At 43.7% G+C, this 9,555-nt stretch overlaps 1 protein-coding gene across 3 annotated transcripts in view; it reads left to right on the top strand.

The window, feature by feature from the left end:
- Nucleotides 1-1,802: 1,802 nt before the first annotated feature.
- The window catches only part of AMBRA1 (autophagy and beclin 1 regulator 1), a 135,866-nt gene continuing 128,113 nt past the window's right edge, over nt 1,803-9,555 (top strand). For all 3 annotated transcript variants that reach the window (XM_069784509.1, XM_069784508.1, XM_069784507.1), the window contains exon 1: nt 1,803-1,951. The gene's annotated coding sequence lies outside the window, so the exon portion shown is untranslated. The remainder of the gene's footprint in view (nt 1,952-9,555) is intronic.

The raw sequence follows: 9,555 nt of genomic DNA, 5'->3' as shown, positions 1-9,555 counted from the left end.
TCTCAGATGTAACTATTTTCTTTATGCGTCTTCCCATGAGTTATCGCCCAAGAACTAATATTGCTTGCTATGCCAAAAACCCTGCTCCTTTTATCTCGGAAGCATACAAGAATTGTTTTCTGAAAAAAAAAAGCATTTTTAAGCTAAGAGCTGCTGCTGTACATGGTGTCTGATGGCTCATAATCATATCTGACAGACTATGCTAAAAATACTGATCTTTAGACCTTAACACCAGCAGACAGTGAATGAGCTGTGTGGGTGACACTAAGGTCAAGTGAGTCTTGGACACATGTAGGTACAAACACTGTCACGTAATAACGAGCTGGAGTTTCTCAACTTATACTATGAATAGCTCTTCTCAGCATGTGCTGAGACCAGAGTGAACTCAAAGTGGAGGCACTTCCCGGAACACGTTTGCTGCTGCTGGGTTTTGCCTTCTTTCAGCCACGGTCACCTTTGGTAGAGTTTAATTTCAAAACTCATCTCGCTTATCAGTTTGGGAAAAAATGTATCAGGCCACATCAGACAAAACCAATCCAGTCAAAACTACTATTCTTTGTTGAGCCAGATGTCAGTACCCTTCAGTTCACTTGGGAGACGGAACTTCCTCATCTAGAGAACAGTTTGCCTGCCCCACGTACTCCTAAGCAGCTTCCTTCAAAACAATTAATTTAGATTTTTCTCTTTTCCCTCGGGTTTAAGACCATATTTAAATTTGACAGCTGAGATTCATGTTTCTTTCCTGCTCCTCCGTACTTTCACCTCATCTTGCCAGCTGCATTCTGGAGTACTTAAAACTTTGCGCATTGTCAGAGCTTTGAAAAGGAACGTCTACCCTGACCAAGTAATGTCCGATAATTCTCAATCATCTGTTGGAGGGTGAGAGTGACTGACTGTCCGAGGTATTGCAGTTTTCCCTACTTGACTAAATTCCTTGTAAAATCCCATCACCAGCACTTTTCAGTTTTCCCGTAAAATACCTCCTTGGAAGACTGTCTAGCCGTGCTGCAGGCTGCCCTTGTTCACTCCAGTCCTGTGTATTACAGCAAATCTCGAGCCCTAAACTTCACCTGTCCGGGCCTTTTGACTTTTTTTTTTTTCTTCTTCTCCCCCGCCCCCCCCCCCCCTTGCTGATTTACCAGCACAGAGTGCCCTGGCTTACTTAGATTTTCCTTCCAACACCCAAATCCCCCCTCCCCGAGGCTCTCACTTCTCCAGTACAGGTGATGCAGCAAGATGCAGCAGCTCGGACTGCTGCCCGCCGAGGGTTTCTCACTGCTGCCCGTTCCCTCTTCCCAAGGGCCTGTGTACGTGTTGTGGGTCCTCGCCGCCCACGGCGTGGGAGATCGATATATAACAATAAACAACGCCCTGCTCCTTCAGGGGAAGGCTCTTTTCAGTTACGTCTCATCCGAGACCCTGCTCTTTTTCTCTCCAAGCGTCTTTCACGCCGAAAGAGCAGGCGAACGCCCGCGGTGCCAGGCCCGGCCTCAGGCCCGCGCGGCCCCGAAGGGTTTCGCGGGGGCAGGCCGCGGCCCGGGCCGGCACGCCGTCGTTTTTCCCTTGACCGGGTGCCTGGCGCTGCGCGACTCTCGGCCTCCACCCGCAGCCGTCCTGTACCGGCGGGGAGACCCGGCGCACCGGGAGGCGACCGGGCCCGGCGGCCGCTACCCGCCGCCCTCCGGGCTCGACTCGTCTCGCCTGGCCTACGTCACCCAGGCGCCGCACGGCACGGCGGCGAAAGACATCGTCTCTCGGCTGCTCGTGCCTGGCGGCGTTCTAGCTTCGGCTGCTCGGGCCTTGGTACCGCTCACGGGCGCCGCTCTTCGGGTCCGACTCGGCGCTCGGCTGGCTCGCCTGGCCGGAGCTCGGAGCGGCGGCGGCGGCGACGACCGAGCGCTGGGGGCCGCTCCTTCCGGGCCCGGCCCTGGCCCCGGCCCTTCCGCACCAGGTAGGCTCCGGGCCTACGCGCTCGGCCCGGCTCCAGGACAAGGGCCGCGCCGCCGCCGCCGCTCCCCGGGAGGGCGGCCGTCCCCGCGGCGGCGCCCCGGAAGGTGGCGGGGCACCTGCCCGCGCTGGGCCGCTGGCGGGCGGAGCGGGGCTGGGCCGGGCCGGGGAGGGGGCCCTGGGGCTCGTCGCCGGGGCCTTTGTTCGGGAGCTCCAGGACCGCGGCCTGTGGTGGGGGTGGCGGGGGGAAGCGGGGAGGCCGCGGCGGGAGCCGGTGGGCCGCGCTGCCCCGGGCCGGCCCCGGTGCAGGGGGTCCGGGAGGGAGGGGAGGGGGAAGGCCTCTGAGGGAAGCGGCTCCCGCGCTCCTAAAAACCGAATTTTTTTGTACCCGAGCGGGGGTGCCTTGAGCTTCCCTCCCGCTGCTCCCCCAGAACAGGCCGGGGCGTCCCGGCGCCCGCCGTCAGCTGGGTAAGGTCAGGCTGCGTTTTGGGGCTGCTCTTCTGAAATAATAAATATTTTTTGTGGTGGTTGGTGTTGTTTTCCGGCCTGAGCCAAATAAAACGTGAAGTAAGCGTTGTCTTCTCGATCTCTCCTTCTGTTTTCCACGGTGTGTTGCAGAACGCTCGCTTGTGAAAGTAGTATTTTGCATAAAATGTGTTCGTGTGTGCCTCTAGCGCGATGACACTCGATCACCTCTTTTCTTGTGAAGGAGCACACACCCAGTTAATTCACTAGCTATGGAAACGCTGTTGCTTTCACCTACAGTACTCCTCCAGACAACACATAAGTTTCTGTAGTGTTCATTAAGTTTTTTTGAGATTACTTCTGGATGTGTCAGCGCCATGCTTTCTGCTGTCTTGGGTGAGCAATTTTTGCAACACGATTCCTGCACCAAAACGGCATTCCATCTTCAAGAGATGTTTTAGATGGTTAAGCGTAATTTTTCCCAATACACACTTTTACAGTATCGCTCTGTTGTAAGAGAGCTATTCAACAATAGCTAGTATCTGGGCGCAAGCTAGTTCTTGGGAAGAAGAGCGGTGTGAATGTAGAGTCTGTATAAATATGTTCAGGAAGAGTGCTTAGTGCTGCTCAATTTTCACCTCTGTATGAAATGTTCTTAGATCTTTACATCAAAACCTGGTGTGTTTTTTCCATATTTGTCCTTGTTTACTGCCCCACCCAGTTCGGTGTCCTCTGGCTTCTTTGCCTTTGCCACTCCCATCCTCTTTCAAATTGCTAATGGGAATGTTAAAATGGACCTACGAATGACCTGCTGGTAACCTATGCTTACTGTCAATCCATGACCAGACTGTTTTAATTTTGTTGTTGGGTCGGTTTTCAGAATGTCGTATAGGGTTAAATCCAGGCAGATTTGAATGCCTTATGGGTGATGTAGGCAACAGTACCTGAAATTCTCTGCTAAATTTAAAATCCTTGTTTGTATTCTGAAAGGCCGCTGTAATGCCATTTCTAACGTTCATAACTCTTCAGTATAGCCAGTTTACTAGTTCTGTAGTCCACAATTGGTGTTGCTGTAGATAATTTTTTTTTTTTTTCAAATCGGTCCATTTGTATTTTGACAGTAACAAATAAGTATCTTGTACTTATCTGTTGATTTGTGGCAGCATGGCTGTTAATGAGCATGGCAGTCCATTAGCATTGATATTTATTCTAATACTTGGAATGAAGAATATGTTTGGATCCAAATATCTGGACTTGCCTTTTCAGATTCAGTTGCTGGGGAGTTTATGCAGAATGTTTACTTTGCTGACAGCTTCTTCTTAGTTTTCTTTCTTTTGCCCTTCTCTGAGTCATAACTGACCCTCCAGATTCTTGTTTGGTTGTTTCCTACTTTTCCATTTTCTGTGCAGCGCTTTTATGGAGCTGTAACAACCAGTTATACAGAAGGCAAGCAATGATACTGTCTGCTAGTATCCCCTTGCTGTAAGTTAGGCATTTGTATATTTACTCCTTTTTTTGTGTCATAATTTTTCATGAAACTTCTGGAAAGTAACTTTAGTATATTTTATGCCATGGTTAGCAAGCTAACTGAATTCAAGGCTCTTACAAAGTTACTGTTGATGTTAATACTTATTAGTGCTATTAATACAAATAGTGTTAAGGTTTTTTTGTTTGGTTTTTTTTTTTTCCCCTATTGAGTTTGTATTATTGGAGACCTGATAAAGGGCATAGTGCATGTTAATAGTTACCTTGCGTGTTTTGTGTTAGTAGCCCTGCACTAACACAGGGAGGGTGATAGAAACAAAATATTAATGAGGTGAGGACAAAAGAATTGTGGTTTTCAAAAGCAAATAACAAGGTGATGTGCAGTGGAAGAAGATTAATATTAGAAATAGTTTAATGGGAAATTGTTAAATGATACAGTAGTCACTTAATGAAAGACCAATTGATTGGGTTGTTTAAAACAAGGGGAAACCTACTTGTCTGCCTCTCGGAACTTGTTGGTTGTTAAGAACTCTTGACTAGTAACTGTTTGTTGTCTCCAGTTTTTGTAAACTGTTTATTGAAGATATGCAGGATGATGAGGTGCCAGGCCTGAGCGTGGAGAGAATCATCTTAATCCATGTGCTCGCACAACTCCGATTTGAATGTTCTTAGTGAGGTCTTTTGGGTTGTCCCAGCAGAGCGATTCCTGCTGCCCTCTTCCTGGTGTGTAGCACTAATTCTCCACCTTGCGCAGCATAGAACTGCTGAGAGGAGTCTCTGACCTGTGTTTTGGACACTTTCCCCCCTCCCTATGTATTTTTCCCACAGCCTCAGTCCAAGGCCATGAAGGGAAAGGGTGTCAAGAATTGGGTGTTTCTTTGTTCAGAGTCTAAATCTTCTTTGTCTCCCACCTCTTCTTTGGTTCTGATATATCTGTGCATGAAGACTTCAGCTTCTGTGTAAGTAATTTTTGCTTTTTGGCTTGTTACCTTATTTGATTATTTCCATGTGAGCAGGAAATTATACAAACTGCATTTTTTTTAAATATGTTCTCACTTCCAGTTGCTTTTTCTTTATTACTTGGATAAGGTGCACATGCCTTAAGTGCAGCCTTGAATGCATAAAATATTTTGTCTTCATCTTGTGGATACTTGATGCTGCTTCTGCTACTCTCTCATGTTGGTGCTCCCAATTTTCTCTTGTGTGTATGGTGTCACTAGGGGGCACTTGGCTGTGGCTCTTGAGCTTGAGGAACCTTGATGTGACTTTTAATGTAAATGCTGGGATTTTGAATTGAAAGTTCCTTTACTTTCCTATCTAAATGAGAATAATTCTCTTAAGAGGTTAATCTGAATTCTATGTGGCTCTATTTGTCTCTCTCTATTACTCCAGTTCTCTCTTTTCTCTCTGTCCCTCATTTCCTGCTGTGTACAGTACTTGGCAAAACATGCCATGGTCTGAGTATGGAATTGAGGAAACCAGCTCTTAATTTTCTGGATCTCAGTTCTGCTGTTTGACTTATCTTACAGCTTTGTGAAATTATATTTATTCTCTTCCTATCTTCTGGATTGGAACTAATATCTCTCTTCTCAAAAATTCATTAAGTTTATGTGGAAATTGTAATAATAGTGATGAAAGTGCTCCATATTCTCATTGGTAAATGAAACTGTCAGACTCCAGACACAGCTGATCACTTACTTTTATTTTTATTACTTCCCTTTTTATATTTACCATTCATTTTCTGACCTTTAGGAGTTGATAGCTGCAAGCTTCTCTTCTACTTCCTCATCATTTTGATGTAAATAACTATCAATTTAAAGTACTTCTTTTGACTGCAAAGTTATCTTAAGAGTATTATAGCTCATTTACTCCAGACTGGGAAGACAAACTAAGATTCTAGTGGCAATCAGGTCCCTGTTGCAGTCATATAGGATCTTGAAATGACAATGTACTATTGACATCTTTGTAATGTAATTGAATTTCCTAAGCTGTTTGTGGTTTCAATTTAAAACACGGCATTGAATTTTTTAATCATGAAGCACTAATGCAAGTTATTTTTCTTTAGGAATCTTGTTCTGATTTATGTGGAAGTGCTTAGAGTTGTGGATACACTGCTCTAAGTTGTATCTAGTGCATCTGCAGAAGATGTGCTTTGGAATTACTTTCCAAATATCTCTGGCCTTAATCAAGAGAAGACTTCAGCTTACAGAATAATACTTTGGGGAATATCTTAAAAACTTTGAAGACTAAACCCAGGGCCATATAATGAAATTGTCTTCATGCTATTAGTTTTAGACTCTGTTGCATAGTTGCATCATAAACTTACTTTCTCTCCTCCTAAGGCTTTTTTTAGTGGGTTCCCCCCCCCCCCCCCCCCATATTTAAGGGCACTTAGTTGAAGACTGGCTTTGTGCTCTAATGTCAGGAATCTGCATAATTCTAGTGTCTTAAATTAAGCTGCTTTTGTTTTTTTAAAAGCATAATCAGGGACACAGAAGTAGACAAAGAGTGAAAGAATGGATTCTAGTTTTGCTTTTTTCATTGTTTTGATTAATTATGTTTAAGCTAATTGTTTGTTATACCTCTGTGGACTATTTTTGTTTGTGGGTTAGCCTTGTCTAAAGATTCCAGTGCAACATAACTTTATTTCCAATTTTCTGTTCATTCAGATATTGCCGCAAGATAACTTGAAGTTGTCTCTATGCAAAACGTTTTCTGGGTTTTTGTTTGTTTGTTTGTTTTTAACCCAAGAAGAGCTAGAACCTCTGAGAATGGTCATAAAGCTCATATGGAAGTACCATAGGGAAGACATGTACTTCCCATAAGGAAAGACAAATCATGTTGTTTCAGGAAAATGTACATATGTAGCTGATCAGGTACATTGTCAGAAATTCATGTGGCCCTGTCGCTTAATACTGAACATAGTCCTGTTCCTCCAACACTTGTCTTAAGTTTTGAGCCGTGGAACTATTCTGGATACGAGTCATGTCACCCTTTTTTTACTGATTTTGTCTTTGTTATAGCATTGTTCAAATTCCAGTGCTACATAGTTTGATTACTTACCAAACTAGGACTCTTTGAGTTGTCTTGTTTAGCTGAGTTGATGCAGTGTAAAGAGGGCAAATCAGCTTTTTTGTTTTGGTTTTGAATGAACTTTATTTTGCTCAGCCTTTCAAGTGGACACATGAAAAGGGTTAGCGGGAATGCCATGACACGTGGTATGAATGGAATCAATATTTTTAATAAAACTGCCAGTAGAATTCAGGTCTTCTCTCCGGGATAGCGTTTCTGGGGCTTGTTACCTGGTATTGTTTTGTGCAATTTAGGAAGGTGTTGGCATCATAATCTCCGTATTGCAGAGGTGGGGGAAAAACTTGAAGTGTAAACAAGGGAACTAGAAAGTCCCTGGAGCTGTGTGATTGCGCACATGCATTCCAAATGATGTTTTAGGCATCTGGTTCGTTCTTGGAGATCTCCTGTGTGTGAGTCTCAGAACCAGATTTTACTGCTTTATCAGTGAAGCGGGAGGGGCTGTGTAGTCTGTAGGCATTGGCAAGATGATCTCTGACTGTCTTCAGTATGCCCAATGTTTTCTTCTTTGCTCTTTTGAGCTTCTGAAAGACATAGGGGTCTTGATAAAGCAATTTGCCTCAAAATTAACTGTGTAAGATACAAGGGAAACTGATTTGTTGTAAAAAATACTTTGAGGAAATAGTGTGTCTTGTGACTACAGCCTACGTGAGGATCACTGGCAGTGAAGATAAAGCATTTGGGCTGTACTGCGGCATACACTATTCTCACACCTGTCTGATGATCTTCTGATTGTTCTTGGAGAACCCACCCACATGTACAATAGTGGGAATGCTAAATTATTACTAATATTTATCAAATTACTAATATTTATTAAATACAATAGAAAATACTCTTGAAATCTTTAATATCTTGCTGATACTCAAAGCCTGAGATGCTGCAGTTTAATTTGGAATAAATGAAATGGCATGCTTTATTGTTAGTGCTTGACACTTTGCTTAAGAACAGACATTTTGAAAACAGAAGTTACTGGCTTACAAGATAGGTGGGCCCATGGCCAGATCTGGGATAGTTCAGAGTACTAATAATCTGTTTCTGTTCTAGAGACAAGTTTGCTTGTGTTTTTGCAGGTCAGTGACATGCCTCATTGTTCACAACAGTTTTTGTTTTGTTTTGTTTTTTCCCCCATCTGTGTTCTTTTAATACAAAGTATAGAGCTTGCACTGGCCCATAACCTGTGTGGATCATATCCATTTTGCAGTCAACGCATTCTGGAAGTCTTAAAACTTGACAAAAGAACTTTGAGACAGAAACTACGAGCACATGCTTTTCTCCTCTCTGGTCTTTTCTAGGGAAGCTTATACATGCATTCTCTCTGTGGATCCCAGATTGCAACGCCTGAGGCAGCTTTTATAGTTCACTTAATGTTGCCTCTTTCTTCATCAGTCACTTGAGACTTGGGCAGCAAAATTGAAATTATTTGGACATTTGTATCCTTTGGATAGAACTCCTGTTATAAATAGCCTTTACTGATTGCAGCTTTTTTTTCTTTTCCTTTTAAACACTGGTAGATCTGTTTACACTGTTTCTGTACGCGCTCATCAAGAAAGGCGTTTAGTGTTGGGCTCAGCACGCAACCAAGAAGTTATTCAGAGTGGTAATAGATTTGTAGTCTGAGAGCTGAAGGCCACATGAAATAACTTTTTTTTCCCCAATGGAGAACTGAATAACATTAGATAGTACTCCGATATTCTTCTTTGTATCAAAACCAGCAGTGCTCCCCGAACAGTGGTAGAGGAATCTCCACAAAATTAATAGTGCCAAAGATGTGGGTGGGTGGGGCATGTTAAGAGATGGGACCATCATCTCTGTAAAGTGCTAAAGTTTCTAGTTCGCACGGTAAACCACTGCATAATGCATAAAATATCTTGACATCCTTTCTATATGGTGATTTGAATGTGCTACTTTTTATTCCTCTTCTCTCCCTACCTTTTTTGTCAGTGTTTTCATGGGGTCCTGTACCACTATGAAGTTTACAAATTTGCTGCTTTGCTTTGGTTTTCTAGAGGTTCAGCGTCTGTAAAAGTGACAATTACAAATTAGCTTATATTGCTCTGAGGCTGGGAATTCTTAAGGCTTCTTCGAGGACAGCTGGCACAGAGCAAGTAAAAGGCTTGGGGTTGGGCTGTGTAATGCTCTTTCCAAAACTGTAAACAGCCCAGCATGCTGTCCTGAAATGCCCTGAAGGGAGAAAACTGTTAAGGAAACAAAGCTGCCAATTATAGAAAAATTTCTGACTCTCCACTTTCAGAATTTCTGTGGTGCCCTGGACCGCATCCAGGGCATCAGCTAATCTTCCAGTTGTTGGACTCCACTTTTGGTCATCCTGATTAAAAAAAAAAAAACCAAAACAAAAAGCCCAAAAAAACCCCCAAACCAAAACACAAAAGAATCCCCCAACAAGAAGAAAACAGAAAAATACCAATCCCTGAGCAGTTCCTTGTTTTGGTGGTCAGCTGTTTATCAGTTGTGATAGCATGGGTATTTGTAATAGAAGCTGTTACTGAATCAGTCCACCACTTGCCTGGACAGGTTTGATCTAGTGAGCTCCAAGTTTTCTTTATGGTG

Source organism: Haliaeetus albicilla, chromosome 5 (assembly GCF_947461875.1).
Source record: "Haliaeetus albicilla chromosome 5, bHalAlb1.1, whole genome shotgun sequence".
NCBI classification, from domain to species: Eukaryota; Metazoa; Chordata; class Aves; order Accipitriformes; family Accipitridae; genus Haliaeetus; species Haliaeetus albicilla.
Note: the sequence above shows the minus strand (reverse complement) of the source record. Positions and strands in the feature narration are given on the sequence as shown.